Source organism: Canis aureus, chromosome 14 (assembly GCF_053574225.1).
Source record: "Canis aureus isolate CA01 chromosome 14, VMU_Caureus_v.1.0, whole genome shotgun sequence".
Taxonomy (NCBI): domain Eukaryota; kingdom Metazoa; phylum Chordata; class Mammalia; order Carnivora; family Canidae; genus Canis; species Canis aureus.
Genome location: NC_135624.1, coordinates 36997299 through 37009819, shown reverse-complemented (window position 1 = coordinate 37009819; position 12521 = coordinate 36997299). Strand labels below are relative to the sequence as shown.

General features: G+C 53.5%; 1 protein-coding gene and 1 long non-coding RNA gene across 15 annotated transcripts in view; one reads left to right on the top strand and one right to left on the bottom strand.

Annotated features, from left to right (window-relative positions):
- The window catches only part of COL22A1 (collagen type XXII alpha 1 chain), a 260407-nt gene that overhangs the window by 86198 nt on the left and 161688 nt on the right, over positions 1-12521 (top strand). The gene's annotated exons all lie outside the window — the stretch shown is intronic.
- LOC144283370 (uncharacterized) lies at positions 5163-10559 on the bottom strand. 8 transcript variants are annotated; one of them, XR_013351924.1, is made up of 6 exons: positions 10130-10559; positions 9636-9848; positions 8055-8171; positions 5887-6214; positions 5701-5780; positions 5163-5285 (listed from the first exon to the last, which is right to left on the bottom strand). It is a non-coding gene; the product is annotated as an uncharacterized LOC144283370 (long non-coding RNA). The 8 variants fall into 8 exon arrangements; XR_013351925.1 differs by having other exon boundaries at positions 9636-9825; XR_013351922.1 differs by having other exon boundaries at positions 9636-10559.

Genomic DNA, 12521 nt, shown 5'->3' with positions numbered 1-12521 from the left:
GGAAAATATCTATACAGTAGGAACCCAGTTGTGTGTGTGCATGTGTGCAGCTATCTGAGTCTGTGTGTGTGTAAGAGAGATCGAGAGATTGATTCTGGAGGTGAAGCCCCATGGTGAAACAGGGTGGAAATGCTGAGGGTATTTACTTTCTCCCCTATGCTTCTCCGTATCTTCGTTTATTCCACAGTGAACTCTTCCTTTTTACTCCCGTTAGAAGGACAGGTACATGCACACACACACAGTATCTCCTACTCAAGGATACGGAGCGGTCTGAGACCCTGGGACACCGCCTAGTGGGACACGCAGCACAGGGGGACTTTGCCATCAGTTTTCCAGTCTGGGTCTCCTGCCACCTAATGTGGGGCTGGCAGTGGCCCCCGTCCATGGTTTCTGGGTGGTTTACTGGCCCAGCACCTGGAGGGAAGGTGCTCAAGTTCAGCAACTATTTTTATCTACTGGTGCTAGCCTGCTAGGTACCTGTAGGCCCGGGGCACAGGCATTAGCAGGACACCCAGATGCTCCTGTCGGGACTGGAGCTGCCGGAGCCCTTGAAGTCAGGGTGCTGGGTCTGGGTGTGCTCGCTGGGTGACACCAGCATGCATCTCTGGGACCAGCGTGTCCTCTGGCTGCTGAGCTGTCCTCCTGTGTTGGCGTCGCCAGGCAGGAAGTGATGGGCCTCCCTTCTCCTGTGAGCAGCAGGTGCATCTCAGCCTTGTCTGTTCTGGTTTAGCTCGGAACGGGCAGCCTTATTCTCCTGATGGCTGCAGGTACCTCCCCGGTGCCCCCCGGATCCCCGCCTACAGCACCAGAGTCGGGACCTGGCCAGGTCACAGGTGCAGCCAGGGAGCCCTCCTCACATCCTTGGGGCTTGGCAGGACAGATGGGCAGCCGCACAGACTCCAGCATTTCTGGCTCTGTCCTTGGTTGACATTCTCTTGCAGTGGAACATTTTTAGCAAAATCTGAGTCTCTATTCTGTCCCATATTAGCTGTGTGATTCGGGGTGAGTCACCTCCCTCTCTGGGCCTCTGCTTCCTCATCTGTAAGAACGAGGGGGTGGGATGGGATGATGCATAAAGGCCCTTGCAGGCGGCAGCTCTGAGACTTGGTGATCAGCCCACCCCAGCTGGAGCCCCTGGGACTCTTCTGTCTACACCCCCAGCCCCCCAAGGATGAGGCGAGGCCAGGGTGGGTCAAGAGGACTGATAGAGTCCACAGAGCAGAGGAGGCCACCGGTGACTAATGCACTTGGACAGGACCCAACACACCGGCTTGCCCACTTGAATCATCTCTCCACAGCAAGTGCATCATACGAGGGGATTGGATGGACTGCAGCCCAGTGGGTTCAGGAATCGTGTTTCTCTGATTGTGCTCATGTGTCCTGTATTCCTGGCGTGTAGTTAGCCACTGTGATGATGTGTGAGGCCTGATGTGCCCTGTACCTTATGTCTCATGATGAAGACAGTGCTTTAGGAGGGCACTGCTTATGCCCATTTCACAGATGGGAAGAACAAAGCTTAGTGGTCAAGTGACCGGCCCAAGGTCATAGGTGAGTGGGATGGTAGGAAACACAATCAGTGGTTATTGCGAAAGCAAAGGGAAGCTGCAGGGCTGATTGAAGCTCCCCTTCCTCAGCCACTCAGGAAATTGGCTCCCAGAGAAGGTAGGGGACGGGCCCCAGGTCGCACAGCTTAACAGCTGTCGGAACTCCTGGCCTCCTGACTCTCCTGGGCTCCCCATCAAATGCCCAAGACCATTGAGTGGCGCCACGTACCTCGGCTGCTTCTACCCTGGTCTTGGAAGCTAACCTCCTGTCTGGTTCCCATATTCACCGTAGGTTTCTTGGGGCCAGTCTTCCCCCAGTGTTTTAATATATATGAAATCAGGCTAAGGTAAGGGGGGAGCAGCCTCTGAGGGGAGGCCCTGTAGCTGCTGCCCAGAGCCCAGGCTTCGGGGCCATAAAAGGATGAGCCTCCCAAGCTTCTGGGAGGCAGCTGGCATTAAGTACCTGCTTGCCCAACAGGCGGATGGATGAGTAGATCTCGGCCCTCCGCCATCCAGGACGGAGGACCAACTCGACCCAGTGCGGGGGGTTGTGGGGTGTGGGGTGGGTCACAGAATGCGGTGCAGCAGACCCAGCTTCAGAATCTGGCCGCACCTCGTGCTGACCGCATGTCTGTCCTCAGGCTACTCTGAGCCTCAGTTTCCTTTTCTGTAAAAGGGGGGAGGGGAATGATAATGGTTCTATCACATAAGGTGGGGTGGGACTGAGGGAGGGAATGTGCATGAAGGGTTTGACGCAGCGCCTGGCACGGCGAGCTCTCGAGCTGGTGATGCTCTGTTTATGTTCCGCCCATAATTTTCAGTTAATTTGAAGCTGGCTGGGTGGTGGTGATTGGGCTGGTCGGGACCGGTTCCGGTGGAGTCGGAGGAAACAGGGAGGGGTCATGCCCTCCGTGCCCTCCGCCCTTGCTTCTTCCCTCGCAGAGCAGATTGACCAGCACAGTAAGACGCTGGCATGAGGGCTCCCTTGGGTGGGCCCCGAGCTGGTCTGGCCACCGTGGAGATGAGGTCTGTAACATTAGCCAGATCGTGAGCCCCACTGGTAGAAAAAGATTTAGAAACCACAAAAACAAGTCCAAAACGTGAGTTTCTGGTGAGCTACCAGTCGGGGTGCATCCTGAGCTGGGGGTCGCTCTGCTCTGGGGACCCAGGCCGCCAGGGAAGAAGCCTGCTCCCTGCCTGCCACCCCCCACCCCAACCCCAACCAGCCGCTGGGTTGTGTCCCTTTCCTGGGCCCACAGCGCCCTCTGCTGCCTGCGAGCCGGCGCGTCCGCTCCACTTTCCCTCTGCAGGGCTCCCCCCTCAATGTGACGGTGGGGACATCTCTGCTGTTCCGGGGTTGTCCTCTTATTCCTTAGAAAACTGGCACCTGGGAGGAAGGAGGGAAGAGCTAGCCTCGGTTCCAGGCTCAGGTGATGGAAAGAAAGCAGGTTCAGGGAGTTGGGTACACGTGGTTTGGCTCCCAGCTCTGCAGTGGCCGGGTGACCTTGGGCTGTTGTCTCCCTGAGAGCCTCAGCTTCTCATCTGTAAAGTGGGAACATTGATGTCTGTTGTAGGTAGGGCTGTTGTGGGGATTACAGGGGGTTAGTAATGCCTGAGAAAGCACCTGGCTTCGTCCCTGGCACGTGCTCGGCACGTGTAAAAACGCTGTCCCTTGCCTTCCTTGTGTTTTTTCTGCTAGATGCTACTGCTAACATCCATACAAGAGTGACATGCGTTTCTTTAAAAGATAGTATTTAAGGACCCAGGACAGGAGCAAGGGTGTGAGTTCACAGAGCTCTAAAACCAGGTTGGTTAGAGCCCTCCCAGGGCTCATTCACCCCCTTCTGCAGAGGAGACATGCACAAACTCAGAGTGTGATCTTCTTACCTGGAGCAGCCAGGTTGTGGCCTCCATCCCCCACACTGTTGTGCACACTGAAGACCCTGCCTGGGCCCTAGGGGACGGAGGAGCAGAGGATGCTCACATCGGCACAGCACACTGAGGATTTCCTAGGATACTCCGTGTTACAGTGCATGGTGGTGGTGGGGGGGTGCAGTGCTACAAAATGAGATTAAAAAAATCTCTAGGAAATTATCATGAGCATAATTCATATGAAGGGTGGAACAGAAGCAGGAACAAAATTACCATGAGCTGACTCCATTTTTTATAAGTGCTCCTGACAACTATGATGGTGACAACCTCACGGAGCATCACATCACAGCAACCGGATGGGCACAAGTGAGAATTAGGAACATCTTGCCACAGGGAGCTAGGCATGCGACGTGACGCAATGAGATACAACCTAGGAAGCCCCATGTTGCTCACGCATAAAAGGGCGCATGCGCAGGGCAGACAGCACACCTGGGTAGTGGGATTTGGGGAGGGGTCTTGTTAATTATTCTTGATGCTACCACATCTGTAGACATTTAACAAAAGACTAAGTCTTAATATAATGAAAATCCTTTTAAGTACAGGGTGTTCATAATTGTTTATGCATGAAATCCCAAAATGGTGTAATTTTGGAGGAAAGCGCTCTCTCTCCCAGCAAGGGGGAGGGGGAGGTCTGCTGAGCACTGGATGCGTGACGGCCAGTGGGTCCAGAAGGTGGAACATGGCAGTGGCTGAGGGTAGGGCATTGGGACTTGCCGCATAAGCGTGGTGGGCGGGCGGGGGGCATTCTCTACAGTTCTCAGTATCTCAGTTTACCTGGAAGATACTAGAACCGACCGTGTGTGTTCTCCTTCCGTGGCCCTGAGGGCTCAGTGAGGGTATCCAGGGGAGAACTTTGTAGGCACCTGCTAAATAACGGCTTGGGCAAGCATTAGCAAGAATGAGGTGCAAGCTCTCCGGGCACGGAGTCCCCGAGCACGGTGACCAGTTCGGGCACATTATCTAAGCTGGCTCAAGCCAGACAAACTCAGCACTTTTGCTTCGAAGCCTAGAGACAGATGTTCTTTCCCCTGGGCTCACGGCCGTGAGGATGAGGACCTTGACATCCCTGCAGCCATTTTGCTGCGGTGAAGTGAGCCAGTCGGCGCAGGGCGAGGGGATGCTCAGAGGTTGGGCTTCAAATGGATCCTTGTCGGTGATATTGCTGAGTGATCACTCAGCAGGCAGCGTCTCCAGCTGCTCAGATACACAACGCGATGCTTTGCTTGCCAGTGTTGTTCTCCTTATGACCAGCTGCTGGTCTTAATATTAAAATTAGAGTGGGGTTGGGGTCCAGAAGGGGCCTCAGGTGGGACTGGCCGAGATCAGGAGGTGGGGTAGGGCTCCATTTCTCCGGGGTGGAGCACAGTAGGGGACAGCGTAGGGAGAGGGCTCCAGAGCCCCTCATCAGCCCGGATCCCACCCTATAGGCAGCAAGGGCACCTGAGACCTGCAGGGGATGAAATTGGGGCAGAGTGTCCTGTAAAGCCGTGCTTGGGTCAGCAACTCAGTACTCAGCATTTGGTAGAAGGGAAAAAAAACCCAAAAACAACAACAACCAGAAACTCCTGTCTTAAGCATTTCCACAGAAATCCATATGGCAATAAATAAAAGTTCCTATGGATTTTGTGCTCAGATTCCACAGTGTGGTACACCAGGAAAAAAAAAATATATATATACACAAGTGAATTTAAGAAACTCAGCTGAATTTTATTGGGCTGGCTGGCTTAGTAGTGGGCAGAGGTTTAGGCCATACAAACATCAGTTCCTCATCTTTTATGGTTTTCTTCAGTTCTTGTCGGGGTCATAAACCTGACAGGACAAACGTGGTAAAAGAGGAATCTGAGTCGAACGAGTGGCCCAGATGCCGCCTTCTCAAAACTTCAGCTGAATGCCCTGAAGAGGATGCCAGAGCTGTGAGCTGCGAGCCCGAGCATCCTCGAGGAGAGTCTTCATGTGATGGGGCATCACAGGCTCACGAAGTATGATGCCAAGTGGGAAAGTGAGGAAGGAACCCGAGGCCGTCGTGGTGAAGTTAAGAAGGGGTGTTGGGAAGCCAGGTTCATAGGGGCCAGCGGAGGCAGCCTGGCCCCCCAGGTTCTGTACATGTTCCCTTAAGGACGAAGCAGGCCCTTCCACTTCTCTGTGGACCATGAAGCATCCAGCCTCTCAGGAAAGGCCCCTGGCTTCAGGAAAATGGGGGACCCACCTGCCCAAAAACACCTACCAGCAGTGGGGCCCGATGCCTGGAAATCCTGAGTTCCAAGGATCTGTCCTCTGGCTTACACTCGCCGTCCTGTTGGAAATCTGCAAGCGCAGGTGAATTTGCGTTTGATTCTAAAATGGGACAGATTCCCTGTTGACCACTGTGCAGCGCCACGTAAAGTCCACGCATTTGGAGTGCACTTCTCACCTGCTGTGTGGGGCCCCAAGAGACCCTTCCTCTGCATGTCTGGTTCCAATTCTGGGTTCATGTTTCCCGGGATCTTGCCTCAGTATTCCTCCCCACCGAGACTGCTTCCTCCTTGTGCATCCACCATGGCCCTCTGCGTCCTGAAATACCAGGGATGCTTCTGACCCAGTAACCTTTGAGCCCTCACGCAGGGAGCCAGGAAGTCCCAAAGACACCGTCTCATTCCTTCCTTCCAGTGAGCTCAGATGGAAGGGGGCATTGCCCCCATTTCATGGAAAAGCCACTGAGACTTGGGAAACGCACACATTGATATTCTCACTGTAAGAAGCTGTAGGAAGAGGACAACATAGTTTATAATAGCTCCGGCTTGTTCAAAATCCTAACAGCTGCCCATTTAGGGGCAGGCAGGGCTCCTGGGGACTGGAGAGGGAAAGCAAAATGGGGGACACGAGCCTTGACATATGATTACTGCAACCTATTTGCACTTGAGAGCAAAAGTGGCATGCCCAGAGGATGATGAAGAGTGTGCAGGAAAAAAGTCACTCTGGCCACTGCACAGCTTAGAGGGCAGAGCAGGTAAGAGCTAGAAGGGACATTCCCATTCAGGCCTGATCTGAGCTCACCCAGGGCCCTTTCTGTGAGGCAGTCACAGCAGTGCCTGGGGTCCCCCTGAAGGGGACAGTCACACCAACCCTCACAATGGCACCACTCTGATGCCAGCATGACAGCCACTCTGTGTGCTGTCTCCAAGGTAAAAGGCCGGGTCTCCCCCCCACCCCCCGAACTAGTTCATTCTTTGGTGTCTTTCAAGGGCAGCCTTGATCTGAAATAGCAAGTTGAGATTTCATGGAGTCTCTACAGAATGGATTGCAGGATTGGTGGGGAAAGAAGAGAGGGCCCTGCCAAATAGGGATTTTCTTCCTGGTGCCTCTTTTCCAGACCAGGGACCAAGAAAGGTCTCCAGAAACCAGGAGATGATTCTCTACATGAGGGGTTTCTGGTATAAGCGGAAAATGTGGCATCGCAAGGGGTAGTGGGCACGCTTTTATTTCACGGATCCTGAGAGAATGGGATGGAGACATTGGCAGTCAGAGCCATGCAGAATTCAGTGGCCGACCCATGGTGATTTTATGTGGAACAGTGTTGTGACTTGGTCTCAAAGAAAGTGCCATGTGGTGGTCTTATTGAGCTTTTGATATGTGCCAGGCTGTTGGGTTTGAGTATCAGCCTCCTGCAGCCCCTGACGGAGTCTGGGCCATGCCTCTGGTCCCATAGTGACCCACTCCTACCCATTACACTGCCCAGTGCCAGTTCTCTGGCCTTCTCTGAAAGCAGGTGCTGGTATCTGGGAAGCCTTGACCCTCAAAAACCGTGTCCCTGTGGGAATCAACTTATTTTATGTCGTGACCTCATCGTAGAGCTTCTTAGCCATAAAATATAAATTATACGTGTGTGTTTGTACATGTGAAACTTCTAAGATATATTTATGCCATTGCTTCTAGCGCTGGGTCCCTTTCTCTTTGCTCACGGCTGACTTAATCAGCAGCCCCATCTCCTATTCTTAGCCTGTGCATTAATGTGCATTATTCATGGTTATCGAGTTGGATAACTGTGGTTGAAGGCCTCCTATTTTTATAATAATTAAAGGGTTTAGGGGGAAAATATGTTTAGTTGCTTATGTGCCCTCAAGTAGCCTTGTGGGGTTGGGGGCAAAACACGGAGGGCGTCCCCAGGCGGGAGACCCTGTCCGTGGTGCTGAAGGGAGCGTTGGGGAAGTTTTGAGTTCACGGGATCTCACAGACACTCAGGCACCTGCCAAGCCTAATGGACCAGTTACAGGACCGAGGGCTTTGTACAGGAGGCAGGAGTATTTGTGGGAAGGGCAAATGCTGGGCTGCTCGATGGTGGGACGGGGTGGGGGTGGAGGGGCAGGGGAGGCTGAGGACGTGGACCCTGGACACAGACTGGTGACTTCAGACCCGCTCAGCCACTTGGCAGCTGTGCCATACCATGCAATTCCTCAACCCCTTAGCCCTTACTTTATTCTTCTATAAATTGGCAACCCTAATACTCCTCATCTCAGAGGGTTTCTGTAAGGATGAAATGAGCTAATGAAAATAAATGACTTATATTTGTAAAAAGTGCTCATAAATGTTAAGTATAATTACCATTACACCAGCGTAGGGTTACATTTTTTTAATACACCAGATGACGTCTTCTGCATCCTGGGCATCGGGGAGGTCTTGTCCCCAGGGGCGGCCGACAGCTGCAAAATGTTGGGGCTCCTGCCTACCCCCAAGGTGGGGAGGGGTGGGCTCTGTAACTCTGCAAGCCTCGGGAAGCCTGGAGAGTTATTGGAAATTGTGCTCCTGGTGGGCTGATCACACTATGGGGCGTCCTTTCCTTGCCTTGGTTCATGTAGAATAATTTGTAGATCATGTGAGAATATAACAGTACCTGGTATTTATAAGCACTGTGGTCTGCCAGGATGCCTGCAACATGCTCTTTAGCTTGGAGGCAACTAGGCCTGCCCTCATTTTAGAAGTGTATTAACCATGTGACCAAGAACCAAGTGAGTTGACCTCTGTGTGTGGCCGAGCCAGGAACTGTGTTCACGTTTTCTGCCCCCCCCCCCGACCCCCAGCTGGCATTTATCAGTGCTGGGCCATAGTTCTCAGATTTGACAGCATCCGAATCACCTGGAGTGCTTTTTAAACCAGCTTGCTGCTCCCCCCCGCTCCCCCCGAGCATCTGGTTCTAACAAGGCCCAGGGGATGCTGCTGCTGCTGCCGGTGCAGGAGCCACACTTCGAGGACCGCTGCCCAGAGGACTCCTCCGACCCCACCTGCACGACCCACTCTGTTTCTAACAGGTGAAATAAGAGGAATGCTTACATGTACCTCGAGGGATGAGGCAATCTCTTTGTCAACATTTAGCAAAAGCCCTGATAGTTAATTAACCAAAAGCACAGGGGAAGCGTCTGAGCTCTCTTTTCTCTATATTTTGCCCAATGAGATAATCATGTAATTCCTGGAGCTCCGGTTCTGAAAGCAGGCATGGGCAGATAGTTGCTGCCACAGGTTACCGTCCCTGGGGGGCTCCCGGTGAGACCGTGAAGGCAGCGTGTGTGCTTGTGTGTGTGGAGAGTGGCCAGAGAGGTCCACCTAGATGTGGCACCAACGCTCTGAGCATGAACTGGGGGAAGCCTCTCTTCCCCAAGCCCTCGTTATCTCCTGTAACGGGTTTCATATGCATCATCTATTGTCATCCTCTTGATCTGAGTGACTGCCCTTTCATGGGTGAAGAGTGGAGGTTTGGATAGTTTACCCAAATAAGAGTTCCTGATGCTTGTTTGAACCTCCCTGTATAGGAAGCATCTCCCCAGGCACTGTCTCCATTGTCTCTTATTGACCCCCTTGGGCTAGAGGTATAGTTCTTCTCACCTGACCTGCTGCACAGGTGAAGTTGCTGAGACCCACGAGGGGAGGTCCCTTGTCCTACTCGGCTAACAGGTGGCAGAGGAGTCTAGTTCCCTTGTCTTCCCTTCTCTCTCTCTGTCTTCTTTCCTTCCTTCTGTCCATTTCTCTCCTCTTGTTATACTTTATGTGGATCCTTAGCTACACATATTCCCTTTAAAAATCTCTCTGTGCCTGACTTTACCAAGTCCCGGAGCAACTGCATTCTTCTCCTCTGGTTGACCCACCCCACGGGCTACAGAACATGTTCCTCATTCTCAGTATGATACTTACAACTTGCATTTTAATGATGTCCACACCATTTTTCCCCTTCTGAAAGTAGGGTGGGTCTCTATGAAATGAGGCTCATAGAGGCCAGTGAGCTTCCTGAGGGGAGGGGGTGTGCGGCTGTTGGGGAGTCCACCTGGGGGGAACTTGGGAAGGTGGATCACAGGGCGTGGTGGTAGTGTTCTGGGAGGCCAAGCTTAGATGACACAAAAATACGAACTACTTGGGTCAGGTTGACAATTTTCCTAAGAGCAGGAACCCATCTAATAAATGCCTGGAGCTCATGAGGATTTGCAAGTGGAAATTTTCAGGGTCTATTTTGTAGCGCTGGCTTGGTTACCCTAACCACGGTGCCATCCTCTCAGACAAGGGAAATAGTCACCTCTCAAGAGACCTCTAGTCTGTTTCTTAAACTGCAAAACAAGGGTAGCCCACCCGTCTCAAAGGGGAGGTGGCTGCTTCCATGACGTCAGCCCACCCTCTAAAACCAATTTGCCAACCTGGTGTGTCCTTGGGAGGCACAGATTCTGTAGCTAGATTTGGGGTCCCTCTTTACAGATGAAGACTGGGTATTAGAGCATCTCACTAATTAGGTGGCGACCATTAGTACTGGGTGATGGAGGGTTTGAAGCAGCAGTTGGCTGGCTCTTGAAACCTCTGTTTTTCCACAAGACCTTGCTGTTCACTGTGTGTGTCCCTGGGTGTTTTATACCTGCAAGCTTAACTTTAAGGCAGGAGGACCTCCCTGCCATCTCCCTTCACAAGCCCATGGGGCTCAGGGAGGGATTGAAACACCCACAGCACTCGTGGGGCCCGGTGCCAAGCGGTCAGTGGTAATGGGGAGGTGCTGAAACACCAACACCCCACCCCATGGATCTCCTGTCTGGTGAATGAGAGATTCACCCAGATGTGTGTTGGGCATCTGTTGGGAAGTGTCAATAAGGCTGGAATGTGACAACCAGGCAGAGGGAAGGTTCTGGAACTCTCTGGAGTTCCTCTGGCATTGTCTCTGGTGTCCTCCCTGTCTCCCTTTATTAGACGGTCCTGGGAGCTCCAATGCCCTGCTGCCCTCCCCCCTTTATTCCCACCAAGACACCCCTTCTCCTGCCTCCAGCTGCAGCAGCCAGAAGACAGACTGGCCTTTTGAGGACCTGCCATCTGAACTGGGTAACCAACCTGTCCCACAATAGCCCTGATTGTGGAGGGAAGCACCATCCATCAAGGGCATTTCTCACCGGAGGTCCTAACTCTTCTCTGAGATCCTCCTTTTGGGAAATCTCTAACTTAGCCCTAGAGTTGTAGTGAAGCAGGAGTTAAGTAGGGGGGTGGGGGTCCCAGCATCTGCAAATGCACATGCCATCCACTCAGATGGGTGCAGGATGGGGCAGGGGATAAAACGTGGGTCTTGGGCACAGACAGGGCTACTGGGGCGCTGAGCCCACCCTATTCCTGATCACCTGCATCCCGGCCTGATGAGGAGCACCTGCCTTGGGTCAAGCACGGTCAGGTGGTTGAAGGAGCTCTGCTGCCTTCCCGGGAAGCGAGGCTGGGGGTGAGGACTCCCTGGGGAAGGGGAGTGGGTCTGGGCAGGCGGGCCTGCAGCTTCAGCCAGCCCACTCCTGGCTATGTCCGCAGCTGGGTGAGCTGGAGAAAGTCACGGCCCTCGGTGCCCGGCTGCCCCGTGTTGAGTGAGGACAAAGACACTTGGCCCACAGGACTGTGAGCATCCAGTGGTCCAGGGCCTGCAAACGCCTCTAAGACACGGGTTCTGGGGCCCAGAGTGGGTCTTCCGCGGACGCTGCAACTCTGGACAAACGATGGAATCTCCGAGCTTGCGTTCAAGGATAGGTCATAGTTGCGCCGTCCCTGTAGACACGTCCTGGGATGAGCTAAAGGCACCGCTGAAGGGAGCGTACTCTGTGCCGGGCACGTTGGACATACCTGTGAGGACTCACCGCCCACAGCAGCCTCTTCAGAGCCCCTTGCTTTGTACGATTATTAACATCCCTGTAATATTGCGGTCAGCTGGGCCATTCTTAGTGCTAAACAAACAATGCGAGTGGGTGTTTATTGGCTCCAGCTCACGCCCGCCTGTCCTGGGTGCCTGCTTCATCCACGGACCGTTGAGTTCCAAAATAGCCCACCGGGGAGGCGGGGCGAGGATCCATCCCTGTTGCGTGGATGTGAAAGTGGTGGCTGAGAAGCCGCCTGTCGTGGCAGCGATTCCTTCATAAGGATGCTGCTGGCAGTTCGACCCCAGGAAGCACCCGACGCCCACTGGTGCCGAGGAAGCGCCGGGTCCCTAACATTGAACAGCCCTTCCTCTTGTGGAACTTCCACAGCCTGCCCCCTGTATCCGGCCAAGGACAGCCACGGGTACCCGAAGACCAGCGAGAAAGTGCCCTCCCTCCCCGAACTGCACCTGAATACCCTGCTTGCCAACCGGAGACTGGCTCGTCTTCTGTCCCCTTAGTCCATAAATAAGTCTCCTTTCCAGAACTTTCAACCCCCTTCCAATGACGGCCTGGTCTCCTTCACACAAGTGTAGAGAGGGCTCGGTTTTGCCCACGGTGCAGTGCAGGAAAGCACAGGAGCGTCCCCCTGCGTGTGCCCCGAGCCACTGCGGCCCCTCACGTGCCTCGTGGCCGGGTCGGGTAGGCAAGGCCGCCGGACACCACCACCAGCAAGCAAAGTCAAGGGTTCCAGGGAGCCTGCTTAAAGGAACCCGTTTAACTGAGTTTAACTCTTTGTTCCACAAACCTATGAGACTAAAGAATCCCCCACGTTCCCCGACCCCTCACGATCTAATTACGAATCAAGCCGGTATCAACTGGAGCAACCTTGGAAATGTTCTGTGAAGCGCTGCAGAGACATTTAATACTGACTCAAGCT